The sequence below is a fragment of the Trachinotus anak genome, unplaced genomic scaffold, assembly GCF_046630095.1.
Source record: "Trachinotus anak isolate AG129_WGS33_773 ecotype Australia unplaced genomic scaffold, CSIRO_AGI_Tana_v1 ptg000012l, whole genome shotgun sequence".
Lineage (NCBI taxonomy): Eukaryota > Metazoa > Chordata > Actinopteri > Carangiformes > Carangidae > Trachinotus > Trachinotus anak.
Window position 1 is genome coordinate 3,729,067 of NW_027273863.1, and position 15,989 is coordinate 3,745,055.

The 15,989-nt window shown below is 39.3% G+C and overlaps 1 long non-coding RNA gene across 2 annotated transcripts; it reads right to left on the bottom strand.

Annotated features, from left to right (window-relative positions):
- Window positions 1-253: 253 nt before the first annotated feature.
- Window positions 254-15,129, bottom strand: LOC139629445 (uncharacterized). Of its 2 annotated transcripts, none has more exons than XR_011692974.1 (5): window positions 11,522-15,129; window positions 10,996-11,031; window positions 10,743-10,817; window positions 10,481-10,563; window positions 254-5,793 (listed from the first exon to the last, which is right to left on the bottom strand). It is a non-coding gene; the product is annotated as an uncharacterized lncRNA (long non-coding RNA). The 2 variants fall into 2 exon arrangements; XR_011692973.1 differs by having other exon boundaries at window positions 12,167-15,128.
- Between the last annotated feature and the right edge of the window lie 860 nt (window positions 15,130-15,989).

Genomic DNA, 15,989 nt, shown 5'->3' on the forward strand with positions numbered 1-15,989 from the left:
TACCACTAATGCCTACAAAATTAAGAATATAGCCACAACATTAAAACCATGTCCAACAATTCAGCAAACTCCATCCACTGATGAAGATGCAGGAGATGTAATTCAAAGCTATGAACAAGCTAGTTTTTTTCTTGTCAAATAATATTCAAAATGCCCTCTACAAATGTATGCATTTATATTTACTTTGAGTAATTACTGAGGAAAGCCAATATATGTAATTTGGCTTCTGCTTCATGTCTTTTATTAATCTGTACATTAATTTTCCAGTGCAAAGCCTCTAGGCAGGCTTTTAATATATAAGCACAAACACAACTTGACTGTTTGGCACCTAAAAAAAGCTGCAAATTCTTGATGGAATTTGTTGATAATGATAAAAGTTTACAAGCCAGTCTCATCCTTAGTCAGCATTATCTTTGGAAACAGAGCACACCCAGTCTCCCCATTGATCAGCTTTCTTCTTCCTCTGTCCCTGTTTCCTTTGTTTCCTCTCTAACTTCGTCAGAAAGGCCAGATGGGAAGGAGAGCTCGTGGGGAATTTGACTGACAGGGATTTTCTCCATTGTAAATATTTTTATGTTTTTCCCTCAGCTAAATGTTGATGCAGATTCTTACACAAATGGACGAGGCTGTGTAAACACACATTTAATCCAGAAAACACATACAAACACACATACACACAGAGAGGCTTGTTCTGGGTAGTGCACTCAAAGCTGGTATGTAACCCCAAGGTTCTTTGGAGGACGGTTGGTGGTGCAAAGGGTTAGAGAGTGCTGAAATAAAAATGGTGGAGAGAGGCTGAGGAGAGGAGCTTGTTTGGGTAAATTGGTTATGATGCCTTTGCACTGCTCTGTCAAAGCATCCAAACCATGAAGAAGAGATTAACTTGTTTATGGGAGTAAATTTTAGCCTTGATGCATGGCAACAACAGTCACATTTTATTTTAATCCTATGCCTAAGGCTCTTGATTTTTATTTTCCCCTTATAAATACCCAGCATATAGCAATCACTAGAGGGAGTCACAGCAGGGTTTTTAGCCTGGGTGTAGTTACAGCAGAGGATTTTATGTTGCCATGCTGGGTTGTTTATTCCTAGATATCACTGGTCACTGCTGTCTACAATGACACAATGAAAATAAGTTGATACTTAATAACTTTATTCACTACTCCACAAGTGTCACCTCATTGTAACACTTGGTCATCATTTGGTGATCAAAGTCACTGAAAGAGGAAGGTTTGTACAAAATTTCATGCCAATTCACCAGATAGATCTTGTGGTGCTCTGCCTAGACATCGTCACCGTTCTCCTTCCTGTCTGAAGAAGTTTTAGGATTATTCTTCTGAACTGACAGTCAAGATATCAAATATGTAGTATAAAGGAAAAATGTCAAAAAATCACTTATTTGGTAATCTTCAACATATTTACCATTAACTGACAAAGACACTCTCCAGTGACAACGTAGAATCCTGTATTTTCCAGCCTCAGTGCTGTTAATCTTTCATGGCTCATCGCCTGGACTGTAGTTGAAGCACAGAGATGCGGGAACTTTGTTCTTGAGGAGTCGTAGTTACTGACAAACAACCTAAATTGCACATACATTCACTGCTTCATAGCTACAATGCTAACTGCTAACTAATGAGCTAACTCTCTGCTCTGGTCGTCAGCCTTACTGCTCTCTCTCTCTGGCTCTCTCTTTCTCTCCCGCTAAACACACAACCTACATGCTAAGCTATAGTACTATAGTGTAGTACTAAGCTAGCTGCTCCAGTCTTGTAACAATATTCTGTCTCAAACCTACTGCGGCTCTTGCACAGAGATGATAAATTAATGTGATTTGCTCATTTTCTCTTACTACGGCTTACTAATGTGCAGGTTTACACAGTAGTACAGTTGTATGGTGGTACAGTACAGTAGAAGCTGAGTCAAGGACAGCACGCGCAAACCTCCAAATTAAGCTGCTGTCGTCTCCTCTTGCTAAGCTCCAGTCTTCGTCAACGGGACACGGTCACACCCACAACAATGATAGACATGATGGGTACAATGGCTGGAAGGCAAGCTAGTTTGTGGTAATTAAGAAAAATGCCCATTATAAATCAAATATTCCAGGTAAAATACATGTTGTAAAGAGGAATGCTGTTTTAGCCTATTTACAGATGCTGGGGAGGATTACTGCATATGAAAGCATAGGCTATAGGCTTATTCGGCTCCAGAAGAAGCTGCAAACAATCCGATGAAATGCCTCAAGTGATGTTACTTAAATTATTGTCAGTTAGGGTTAGGGCCTGAAAAAATAAAAATAAATGAAATAAAATAAAATAAAAGAGCTTGCCAGACCCATGCAGCCTGCTCTTCATCTCTGCTTGAGGCTAGTAGATAAAGGATACATGTTACTCGCATGTGTGGAATAAAAAAAGATAACACCTCTGCTTCTGCTAAATCTTTTTTTTTTCTTTTTTTTGAGACTGTCACAAGGGGGCAGAGTCTATAACTTTGAATACAATTTTGGGGTAAGAGCTATTTGCTAAAACTGGTTTGTAAAAGAAGGATGTTCTTGCTTTAACTGGCTTGATCGTTTTTCAATGCATCTTTCCAGATTTCATAAAATACATGTAAACCTGTTTTGTCCATTTACTTTCCTTTCTTCTACAGTCTCTCTTAATTCTTGGCTGGATTTTTTAACCAGGGTTGAAATACTGTATTGGATTAGATAAAGTGCAAGACAGTCTGACAGGTGTGATTAAAATGGGAGACCAGCTCCTCTGCGTTAAAATGCAAATCAAAAGCAGTTCAAAGAGCAGCAGTAAAAACTACTAAAACTTACTTGCAGACAGAAGTTAAAAATGGTGTATTATCATTAAAAGGTAGTTGGGATAAAACCACACTGAATAAAATTGCTTGTCTGACACTGTTATGTTTGCTCTTATTTTTAGTTTGGAATCCAGAGCAGATTCACACACATACAATCAGGTGGTAATAATAAAAAGAGTTTATTGGTTAAACCACAGCAGTTCAGAATGGAGTATAGTCTCTCTTTGGGAATTTGCGGGAGAGCAAGGGAATCAAGCAGGAGAATGAAGAGTAGGCCACAGGTGAGTGGCGTGGCAGGTAATGGTGCAGAGTTCCAACAGGAGCAGGCGGCAGCACTGAAAAAGGTTTTCACTGGAGTGAGGTAAGGAAACGATACATAACAATAACTAGTTACTGAAATTTTTTCTATAAATATGACAAAGGTAGCAACGGCCTGACATGTTACCACATGTGAAGCAGTGCAATCCGGCAGAGAGTGGGTGGAAGACCAGGACTTTTCTACAGGGGGGTTGCAGGTGTGTAAGACCATCAGTGCTGCGGCCACGCCCCTGTTGGGAGAGGGAGACATACATATGCACACACATAGTGGAGGAGTAGACAAAGGGAAAAAAGGAGAGAAATACAGGAAACACTGGGGAGCAGACTGAGGTCACAGCAGGACCCTGACATGACACACAGACATCCTTCAATTCAAAGTTGTCAGGGTTAAAGCCTTTGTAGAGAACAAGGTCAAGAGTGTGACCCTTTGAGTGTGTGGGTTCTTGTATTGCCTGAGTGAGGTTAAAAAGAATCCAAAACAAACAAACAAAAAAAAAAAACTCTTGGACTGTTTAACTGTTGGATAAAAATACTGTTTGGTCTGAGGGGTCTGCAGATTATTAAAATTATGTGTGGGAATTTGGAGTTAATCATATAAATCAAGACTTTCGAAAGAAGTAAAAATGGGAATACATCGGCAAACATTTAAAATCTTTGCTGTAAAAAGCAGTTCTCACCCACTATTAGCGAGTTTGGAGAGAAAAGGAGACGAGGATCTGAAGGCTTACTGTAGGATTGTTCTGGGAGACGAGTAAATGATCCTCATGGTGTGTTTGGGTAGGCATGTGCTGTGACAGGGCAGCAGACCTGGGAGAGGGATTCTCTGTCAGCTCAGGCCCGGGAAGACTGCTGGACTGCTGGAGCACAGGCTCCTGCAGGATCCTACATCCGGAGTATGAGGTCAAAGGGCAGGATGAGGGTCACATCGTTGGCTTCATGATGGAGTGACCTGTTCCCCAAGCACTGTTAGCCATCGGTGAAGGGTTGGCAGGCCCTGTCTTCGGGTCACGATCAGGGAGGGCGTAGAGCAAGGGGAAGAGGAAAGCCTGTCCAAATTCTTTTTGTGGCCATGGACCACTGCTTTGGCCCAGGATGACTGCTGGTTAGGTGTTGAGCAGGAGGAGGGTTGGGTGGTGCAACTGTGTCCTGGAGAGTTGTGCTGAGGGAGGCCAACCTTTTGGACTGCCCAAACACAACTTCCATGAGGCTGGGCAGTGGTGATTCCCTCTCTTGCAGTTTGTTGGAGAGCTGTCAGATATGCTCCTTAAGGTCAACGATTTTTTTGTTTGCTATTTTCTAGCAGAACACCATTGCCCACTTGTATGGTAGGTATGGTTGTGTTGGTTACTTAAATCATCTACTTTCCATGGAAATCTAAGAGATCTAGCCTACTGGTGAAACACCTAAGAGCTAAAAAGTGTAAAATGAATATGGCATATAATTGGAAGTCATATTTGTGACAGTGTTTCAGGTAGTGACAATTCAGATGTCAGATGTCACATCAAAGCAGTCACTGCTGTCAGCAATGCCCCAGGCACAGCCTATTTGGGGGCCACCATCCAACCTTGCAGGAGTGTTTACCTGCAATCTGCTATATTTTTACTAGAGCATTCAGAAAACAGTGTTGTTGCTAGAGCTCCAGAGAGAACAGAAGATGTAAAACTACACTCAGATGGTTTTTAATAAAATATATCTTCTTATGCATAGCAACACCTCAAATAAAACAAAAAAACAACGGCTCTTTAAACTGTAATTTGAAAAATACTTAGTGTAATTTATTTAATTACTTATAGTATCATTTATTTAAGTCCCTTCCTCAAGTTAAAGTAGTTACCCTCTATTCCCTAACATCTTCTCTTCTTCTTCTCCTGTGCTTATATAATTGTGTTGGTGTAAATAGTAAATAGATCCTGTGCTCTCTGGACAGGATCAGCTAGGTGAGGCTAGGTTAGGTTAAGTTAGCTTAAGTAAAGTCCACTGTCGTATTACTGTATCATCCAAAACAAACAGACCAGAGGATTAAAACCTTTAAAATTAAAATATTCAAGGACAAAAAAGCAGCTTCACTTTAAAAATCAGTGATTCACCAACCTTGTGGACACAGGATGCCTCGAAATGGCTGGGAGCTGAGCTGTCTAACATTTCTGTATTTTTTTTTTCTTTGATAACCCAAGATCCAAATGTCCAATGACTAAAATCCTACATCCAGTTAAAATATTTAGTTGAAAATAACCATAGTCTAAGAAGTGCATCTTAAAAATGTGTCTTAAAACTGGTTGAAAGTCCATTTTGAGATTCTGGAAGACAACCACAATACTGACACATGCACTTATGGGATATGATTTCATTGACAGGCGACCAAATGAACCAGACCATTACCATGATTAAAATCAGACTTTTATAGATTTGAGAATTGTTGGAAACATTTGGGATAATGCAAGTACACAACTCAAAAAAAAAACAAAAAAAAAAAACAAAACGTAACATAGGTCTAGTTGAACATTTGAAATACATATTATAACTTTAAAACCTGAAATTTGTCACAAATGTTTAGGTGAAATGAGAGAACTGAAGAAAGTCAGTCATTTTGAAATTTAAAAAAAGAATATAAAAATAATCATCTGCAGATCCACAACGAGTGACATCACCAGCCATGGTCCCCTCAGACTCCTGTGTACAAGAACAGAGACAGGTCATGAATCTCAAAAATTGACCAACTCCAAAACCAGCAGTTACGGTATGGACTCATTATAGTCCGTTATATGGCATGGTCTGCAGGGTTGCCAGATCTGAACCTTTGGGACATTTTGAAGCAATGTGTTTGGACTGGATTTATTTCTCTGTTGGAGGTGAGGCGATTTTAGCGTTACAAGCACTGGTCAGTGATTTTAATATTGCCTGGAGCATATACAGTTAGGCCTAGAAATATTTGGACAGTGACACAAGTTTTGTTATTTTAGCTGTTTACGAAAACATATTCAGGATACAATTATATAATCAATATGGGCTTAAAGTGCAGACTCTCAGCTGTAATTTGAGAGTATTCACATCCAAATTGGAGCAAGGGTTTTGGAATTACAGCTCTTTAATACGTACGTACGCCTCTTTTTCAAGGGACCAAAAGTAATTGGACAATTGACTCAGAGGGCTGCAAAAAAAAAAAAAAACAAGGCTGCATGGGCTCTTCCCTCATTAACCTGTCATCAATTAAGCAGTTAAAAGGTCTGGAGTTGATTCCAGGTGTGACGTTTGCATTTGGAAGCTGTTGCTGTGAACACACAACATGCAGTCAAAGGAGCTCTCAATGGAGGTGAAACAGACCATCCTGAGGCTGGAAAAAAAAGAAGAAATCCATCAGAGAGATAGCAGAAATGTTAGGAGTGGCCAAATCAACAGTTTGGTACATTCTGAGAAAAAAAGAGTGCACTGGTGAGCTTGGGAACTCAAAAAGGCCTGGAAGACAAAAGTGGTGGATGATCGCAGAATCCTTTCCATGGTGAAGAAAAACCCCTTCACAACATCCACTCAAGTGAAGAACACTCTCCAGGAAGTAGGTGTATCAGTATCTAAGTCTACCATAAAGAGAAGACTTCATGAGAGTAAATACAAAGGATTCACCACAAGGTGCAGACCATTAATCAGCCTCAAAAATAGAAAGGCCAGAATTGACTTTGCCAAAAAACACCTGAAGAAGCCAGCCCAGTTCTGGAACAGCATTCTTTGGACAGATGAGACTAAGATCAACCTGTACCAGAATGATGGGAAGAAGAAAGTTTGGAGAAGAATTGGAACAGCTCATGATCCAAAGCACACCACATCTTCTGTAAAACATGGTGGAGGCAGTGTGATGGCATGGGCATGCATGGCTTCCAATGGCACTGGGTCACTTGTGTTTATTGATGATGTGACAAAAGACAGAAGCAGCCGGATGAATTCTGAAGTGTATAGGGATATACTTTCTGCTCAGATTCAGCCAAATGCAGCAAAGTTGATTGGACGGCACTTCACAGTACAGATGGACAATGATCCAAAACATACTGCAAAAGCAACCCAGAGTTTTTTAAAGCAAAGAAGTGGAGTATTCTGCAATGGCCGAGTCAATCACCAGATCTCAACCCAATCGAGCATGCATTTCACTTGCTCAAGACAAAACTTAAGGCAGAAAGACCCACAAACAAGCAACAACTGAAGACAGCTGCAGTAAAGGCCTGGCAAAGCATCACAAAGGAGGAAACCCAGCGTTTGGTGATGTCCATGGGTTCCAGACTTCAGGCAGTCATTGCCTGCAAAGGATTCTCAACAAAATATTGAAAAGTAACATTTTACTTAGGGTTATGTTTATTTGTCCAATTACTTTTGAGCCCCTGAAATGAGGAGCATTTGTATAAAAATAGCTACAATTCCTACATGTTTAATCATATATTTTTGTTCAACCCCTTGAATTAAACCTTAAAGTCTGCACTTCAATTCTGTTGTAGTTGTTTCATTTCAAATCCAATGTGGTGGCATGCTGAGCCCAAATCATGAAGATTGTGTCACTGTCCAAATATTTCTGGGCCTAACTGTACAGTGGGGTCTAAAAGTCTGAAACTGTGACATTTGGACCCCACTGTACCTAGTAACAAGTAATTGTATGTTACAGCCCCAATTATCTGTTTTAATGTGAACTGGCTGATAGTCTTGTAATTCAAATCCCATCCAGAGCAAAGTACTGTATTCTGATTTTGAAATCAGTGTGAAATTAATGTTTTGTGTGAAAATGAGTTCTGCTAACATGCTAACATCAACACATGGACTGATTTTGAACAAATATGACAGAAAAAGTAAAACCATTTGGAGAACAAATGGGCTGTTGTAATGTCAGCTACAGGAAAACTAATCAGACTTTATCAGGGAAATAGTCTGAAACATAACATTTGTGTACAGAAAAACAATTTCTTGGCAAAAAAATTATCACCCAACTCTGCAGCTGCCCTCAGCTCTGCAGAACATTTTAGCATCAGCTCATTGCTTTGGTTTTCATAGTCTGCAACTTTAATGTTTTGGTTCCTCTCACCACTCTCATTAACCTTGTTTTCAGTTGCAGCAGGGTCTGTATACTCTCAGGCAATTCGTTGTTTTTTTGTTTGTTTGTTTTAAACCAAAGATGGAAAACAACCATTTTCCATAGTTGTGAGAAATAAAAACAAACAAACAAATAAACAAACAAAAACTATGGTCAGGTGTTAGAATCGCAATCCACCATCAGAATCATGGTCTGCATCCTATCTCCACTCTGGTTTTTTATTCTGAAAGTCGTGACTGGAAGTTGTGATTTGTATCTTTCCACCACTTTGACACTTCTTTTGGATGTTTGTTTGTGGCTACTCTTCTCCCACAATGCTGTCTTCTGTTTACAAATTATGTCACAATTGCTTTTTGTCTAGTTCATATGGAGTATTTGTTTGGACTGCGCTGTTGGTTATGAGGTGCTATATGTAGCCTAAGTGTTTGTGAAAGTTTAGTTGCTGCTAACCTGACTCATTCTGCTTCATGTGTACCCTGCCTGCAGCCAGGTCTCTGGTCCCATGGGTGGAATATAATTCTATCTTAAACTGCAGCTGGTTATGGTGATTCTTGTTTTGCTCCTGTGGAGAACTGGTATATATGCCATTACACCAAGCTCACCTAGGCTGTAGGGCAGAACAAGGACTGCCATAACCAGCTGCAGTCATCTGGGATAGCTATTTAATACTCCACTTGTTATCATTAATGACTTGGTTAGCAGTGAATTCACAAAATTAAATATCTAAATAAAGGACCTAGGGTTGTGCTGATGGCCGATGATCTTGTTGACTAAGCATCCTCGGAGCGATCACAGATAGTTTGTGCCTTTGCCAGTGTCAAGACTATATTTGGCTTGTTTTCCCGTTAATGTATTGACTATTTTTTATTATTTAGTAGTGTTAAATTAATGTTGATCACAACTGATCATTTAAACACTGTTTGTTGTGTGTCAGTGCTGTACTGTGAAGGGGATCTATAGACAGACAGAACACATCATTTGTTTCCATTTCTTGCTGGCTGCTAAATAGAACTTTTGGCCTGTCATAGAGAGAGAGAGAGAGAGAGAGAGAGAGAGAGAGAGAGAGAGAGAGAGAGAGAGAGAGAGAGAGAGAGAGAGAACTATAAGCCATAAACACCTGTTTCTATGTGCCCTGCTGAATTGTCATTGGTCTTATGGTCAAATGTAAGTAGTTTATTAATTTTCATTAGGCAGCTTTTAGGCTATTTATTGAATAATTAAGAGCAAAATTATCATAACTACATAACGTAGCTTTTTTACAAATGAGTAGCCTAGTAGTATCAACATACACCAGACTTCAAGAGAAAAAATTTATAGATATTCTAAATCTACCCTCAAAATTTAATGGGAAATAAACAAATAATAAACAAACTATTTATCTGGCTATCTGTGCTTGCATAATTTTACACTTTAAAGAATGGCCATTCTATCCTCTGGCAGAACTGGATTGTTTCTTCCAGTTTTTTTTTTAGATATTTTTTTGGGCATTTTTTGCCTTTATTGACAGGACAGTAGAGAGTGACAGGAAGGGAGCAGAGAGAGAGGGGGAATGACATGCAGGAAAGAGTTGGGCCAGTCGGGAGTCGAACTGGCACTCAGCTGCTAAGAGCTTCCGTGGTACGCGCCCTAACCACTTCCGCCATCGGGCCGCCCCAGTTTCTTCCAGTTTGATGTTCTTGTTTTTCATTTTTTAATTCTGACAACAAAGCGGCAGTTTTTAAATTTCAATTTGATATGATGGTAAATAAATACGATTGTTACTCTGTCTGTTGGATGTGTTAACTATCTGCTAACATGTTAGCTATAACACCTTTATACTGTGATTATACTTAGTGAGCACTTTATTAGGAACACCATACTAATACTGAGTAATTTCTTGCTTTGCTCTCAAAACAACAATAGTTCTTTGTGGCACTGATTCCACAAGATGTTGGAAACTTTCCCCTGAGACTCTGTTTGTTAACTTTGTTAACTGCACATTCATGCTGCCAATCCGCTGTTCTAAGAATCCAATGTGGTGCCTCCAAATGACCAAAAACTTACTATTGATACTACTGTACCACTATGTGGAACAAAACTGAAGTCTCAAATATTTTTTAGGTCATGGTAAGACCTCTGAGTAGTGTGGAGTCCAATACACTGTGAATTACAGACTCTAATACTGCAGTTACCATGTTACAGCTCCCACCACATGTCCCTGGGACAGAACATAGGTTTTCCTCCTTGTAATTTATCTTAGCTAAGAATAGTTTAATATTAATTAAAATCAGATGAAGAAGAGATTGTTCTCACACAGGATAGATGGTGCGTTCCCGTCCTCCAATCATACCAGTCGAGTGGTCTGCAGCCCAATCTCTAGATATGTGGCTCCCAATCTAGGGGACCGGAGCACCACAGGGGACAGCAAGAGAAATCACATGATCATGAATAATATAGGAAAGCAGAAACCCCCTACATTGTTGATGTTGGCCAAAAGGTTGGAGAGCACTGCTGTAATAATAATGTAGGGGAAAAATCACAAAGTAAATGTTCATGCTAATGTGGATATACTTACAAAACTTATGGGATAAGATAGGTCATCATACACCACATCTTCATTCAAACCATGAGGATTTGTCTGACACTGTACCTGAGAAGTGAAGGATAACAAACAGATAGTTTACAGGTATACAGGTCTTTTGCAAAAGACCTGTATACCTGCAGCATCAGAGATGTTTAGAATGTGTGTGTGTGTGTGTCTGTGTGTCTGGCTGTTTGCATGCAGCAGTACAACATCAAGGCCAAAAGGGAGAAATAATTATACTCACTGGAAAGGCCAACTCCTCTGCCTCAATGGGATGTACCTGAGTAGGACAATATGTTACAAGTCCAAGTCCAAGTTTGTCGTATAATATATATATATATATATATATATATATATATATATATATATATATTTATTTATTTTTTATTTTTTTTGGGGGGGGGGGGGTAGTAGACAGTAGATACATTGCACAGTGCTCAGTTGTAAGAAAAGTTGAGATAAAGTCTAATTAGAAAAACCAAAAGTTTAATAGGTTACTGCATAATAGTGCAGACAACACTCTTCAATGCTGACAATCTCTAATCGAGTTTACCTTGTAAAATGTAACACTGCCCTCATTAACTATTGTCGGACAAGTAAAACCAGTTCCTTTAATCAAGAGTCGCCATAAATGAAAGCGATTAAAACTATTCCTTATCATCCCACTAACTATATGCGTGTGCTAGCCAGCTTACTGATAGAATAATAAACAACATGCTAAACCAACTGCAATTGTGTTGGTAAGAGTGGAGACAGATATTTAACCTTACCATTTTAGACTTCTTCTAGACTTAAACTGTCTGATGAGCACAACTTCACAGACTTTGAGTTAGCCTTCAATGCTAGCTAGAACAAGCTGACTCATTGTACAGGAAATAGCGGTTATTCAGTCTCGCGATACATGTGAGACCGAGACCAGCCCCGCATTACATCACCAAACTCACACATGAATCTGATTTTAATGAAATTTAAATAAATTAAGCTTTTCATTGGTTCTGACAGGGCACTGAAACTCATTTAGAATCAGTGATATTACTGATAGACTGCACTGATAGTGACAAGTATACTAGGTGACATTTATAAGCTGTTTGTTCTTCCTCTGTTGATTTCTAATTCCAATTCCTTCCCCTACCCTTACCTACTCCTTATTTGGCTTTGGTATTTTTGTCTCACTAAGTTCTAATGTTCATGCATGTTTACAGCTATCCCTGATTCTCTACCATTACATGTTAGGGGAATTGTTCAGAATCCTGATTACTGCTTTGAGTTCCCCTTCAAACAGCAGAGGGTTCTGTCAAATCTACATGTATAGCCAAGACACTTGCTTCAATTCCTCGATGTCAATTGTCTCTGACTGAAATGTAAAATGAAACCTTTGACGATATCTTAGCAGATAACTGAGGATCTCAGCTTACCTGGGGTGTTGAGCTGAATCACTTTATATTTCCTGTTTTCCTGTTTCCAGGTGATAAGAAATACATGGTTTTGTAAAAAGGATGTCCGATATTCCGTTTTTTGTTGATTTCATCTCGTTAGTTGCTTCCAGACAAACTAAAAAGACTCCCAAGTTCTTATTTGTGTGAGATCCCAACATTAAAATAAGATGCAAAACTAACAATTATATTAAAATTATAAAAATTATAGTATCCACATTTGTAGTCCAGTCCATCAGTTTCTGTCATAAACAGTAAGAAAACTTCTATTACAAGTGAGTAAGAGGAGGAGCTGGCTGTGTACACTGTTAAAATAGCCTTGCTGACCAATTAAATGTAAATGAATGTGATCACTCCTGTTTTTGTATTTTTTATGAATGTGAGGAATGTCAACACCTACAAGTCATCACTTGACATACCAGGCTTATTCACATACCATCCAATCAGCTGACTTTTGCCTGATGCCACTTTTAGATACCATTAGGCAGCACAGTTCAAGTCACATCTGCCTACTTCTGCTGTATAAGAACCTAATCTCCATGTGGTCAGTTGAGCTGGTAGGTTACAGTTAGGGTTATCCATACTGTCTGTGCAGAATGTCCACTGAAGCAACAACGTCATATTTTTTGTCATAGAGCATTATTCACTATTATAATATAGCATCAAGACACATGAGAAATAATAGCCAATGTAGTGGTTTGGAAAAAGACTACATGGTCTTGTGGATCTGCTAGAGGGATTGTAGCTACAGGCCCTGCACATGCAGCTCAGGAAAAAATTAGCTCTGGCCTGTCTATCTTTAGTCTTCTCTATCAATTCAAAGGTACTGCAAAACCCATGTTTATATTCTTAAAAGTCATGTAAATGCAGTACTAGTTGTTTTGAAGTGTTATAAGGTAGTTTTGAGATTTGTAAGATGTGCAGCGAGTTTGTTTTTGTGGTAGAATGTCTCAGTGTGCGCCATTTGTCATGCCACAGTAGTTGTTCACAGGGACAGAATGCACAGTAGTTTCAGTTGACACTAGTTCTCAGTAACATGATTGAAATTGTTTTAAATATTGTTAGGATGTAGCCAGCCAGTGCCAAGTAAATGTTTTGAGTTGAAATCCCATATTTCAACTAGTTTCACATTCCTAGTTGCTCACTGCCATATTGTATTTATTGGTGTATTCAGAGGTGCATGTGCCAGAATGTCAACAACAGCAGGAAATGGTACAACAGAATGAATTACTCTGTACCATTGTTATAGTTTTTATTATTAAACCTGACTTTACAGGACAAGTTTTATCTTGCCAAGAATGTTGGCTTGATTGTCGCCACAGGGTGTGGTACAATCCGAGCAAATAATCTTGAGGTACAGGTTTTCATGTCATAGCTTACTTGTCTCTTGACAAGAATGTAAAACACATACAGGTTTCCTTATCCACCAGGGATCGCATGGCAGAGAACTGTGTAGTCCAGACTTCAAATGTTATCAGTAGTTAAAATGGCATGTAAAGGGGTCAAGACTGCTCCTGTGATTTGCACTTGGGGAAGCCAATCAGGTGGTCTACTCTATTGCAGCATAGCCAATCAGCAAAGGCTACTTCCAGTTGTAGGTTGTCTATCAAGAGCCTGGCTGGTACGCAGCAGATCCTCACATGCCAATATGTGTAGCTGTTTCAGACTTTCATCGGGCAAGTGTAGCGCTCCCCTCAGTAGTCCTATTGATGAAGGCAGAGCTTTTGGGTTCTTTTAAAATATTTATCAAATGTTTTTAACCCTGATTAACTCAGTTTTAAATATTATCTTGGATTCCTTTTAAAATATACACAAGATGTTTTTCAACCTACTTATGAACTCACCTTTAAGTTATATTTCTAACAAAGATTTTGTTTGAATGCCTCTCTCAGAATGAAATGATAACCTCTTTCCAGGTAAGTAAGAAAACGACACAACACAAGGTCTTAGAAAAATAGGTCTCAATTATTTACTTAATAAAGAAATTATTATTTAAAATGAAATAAGAGAATGTAATAGAAAATAGGTTCTTTTTTAAACCTTCAAAATAAAATGTCCCTCTTTTTTCAGGAAAACACTATAAATGAAATATCCCTTTTTTCTGGAAAACCACTGTAAATGAATTCTCCCTCTTTTAAAGGAAAACACTGAATACTGTACTTTACACCAATATAACCACTTTAACTCGTAAATGGATTAATTCAGAAAACCTCAAATTATCACTTTAAAGTCACTTAAACACAATTAGTGGGCCCACACACCCCTTAATGCAATATAAAGCCGGCATATAGATTTATTTGAACTAAAATGTACCGTTGCAGGCCTGTTACGTTGCACGTGTTCGTTGTGGCTCAAAACTTAATGGCCGCTTCACTCGTCAGCGAGCAAAATAAAATAAACAATACCGGAGTTCAGGTCTCGGTCCCGTCCTTCCTCGGTCACAGGTGCAGGCTCAGCATCCGAACAGCATCTCCACACGGACTCTGTCGGCTCCTCTTTCCTCCTCCAGGTTGCAGGGAAACTCACGAGTGACGTCCTGGTTGCTCCACGCTCTGTCTGGGTCTCTCCTCCATCTTCAGGTCGAAAACAGCAGCTAATCCCCTCAAACAGTTCAACTGAGGGAGTCAAACTTGAACTAGAAAATGTCTGTCCACTCGTAATGAACTGACTCGAGCTTCACCTCGCGGTGGCTAAGCGCTAGCTTTAGCAGTAGCACAAAACGTAAACAGTCTCTGAATTTCGGGTAGAAAGTCCTCCCGTTTCACAATATGCAGCTCGTCACTCTTCTTACTGGTTGTTGTGCAAACAATCATAAGACACAAGTTACACACTGGTTTGTGCACTTCTAACGAACAAAATAACTCAGAAAACCTCTGGGTCACGCTCACTCTATCACTTCACTCCCGCATCTTTTTTTAGCCTCTCTCCACTCACTCCCCGTGCTGAAACACCTGACACCGGACGGTCCGGCCGATCGCTATTAACCCCATAAATGCTGGTTCAGACAGTTTTCACAAATACATTGTCTTTTAATTAAAATAATAAACATATAATATTTTAACAGCTTTTAACATTTTTATCATAACTGTTTAAATGAATTCCAACCTTTTTAATCACACTATTTATATTTCTAATCCTAAATGATACTGTAAATATCACTTATTACTTCATGCTTTTAACCGGGTTACACAAGACTGTTCATAACTTCTCAAATGCCACTGTGTTGATGTGTTGGGAGGTGAAATAATTTAACCCGCTCAATGGTGAGTGAAAATAAGCCTGTTAGGTGCTGATGAAGGCTGCCACGGTTGTCCCTTGTCTCCAATCCTGTTTGTGTTATTCATGGACAGAATCTCAAGGCACAGCCAGGGTGAGGAGTGTGTCCGATTTAGGAACCTCAGAATTGCATCTTTGCTTTTTGCAGATGATGTGGTCAGGGTTCAAGTTCAAGTGTCTCTGGGTCTTGCTCATCAATGAGGGTAAGATGGAGCAGGAGACTGACAGATTGGTTCAGCATCATCAGTAATTCAGATGTTGTACCAGTTGTACCGCTTTACTGTTGTAGTGAAGAGGGAGCGGAGGTTGAAGGCAAAGTTCTTGATTTACCAGTCAATCTTTGTTCCAACCGTAACCTATAGTCATGAGCTCTGAGTAGAGACTGAAAGAATGAGATTATACACACAAGCAGTTGAAATGGCTTTCAGCCTTGGCTGGATTGAGCCTGAGAGATAGGGTTAGGCGCTTGGACATCCAAAGGGAGCTCTAAGGATGGATGGATGGAGTCTCTACAGTTGTCTCTACAGTT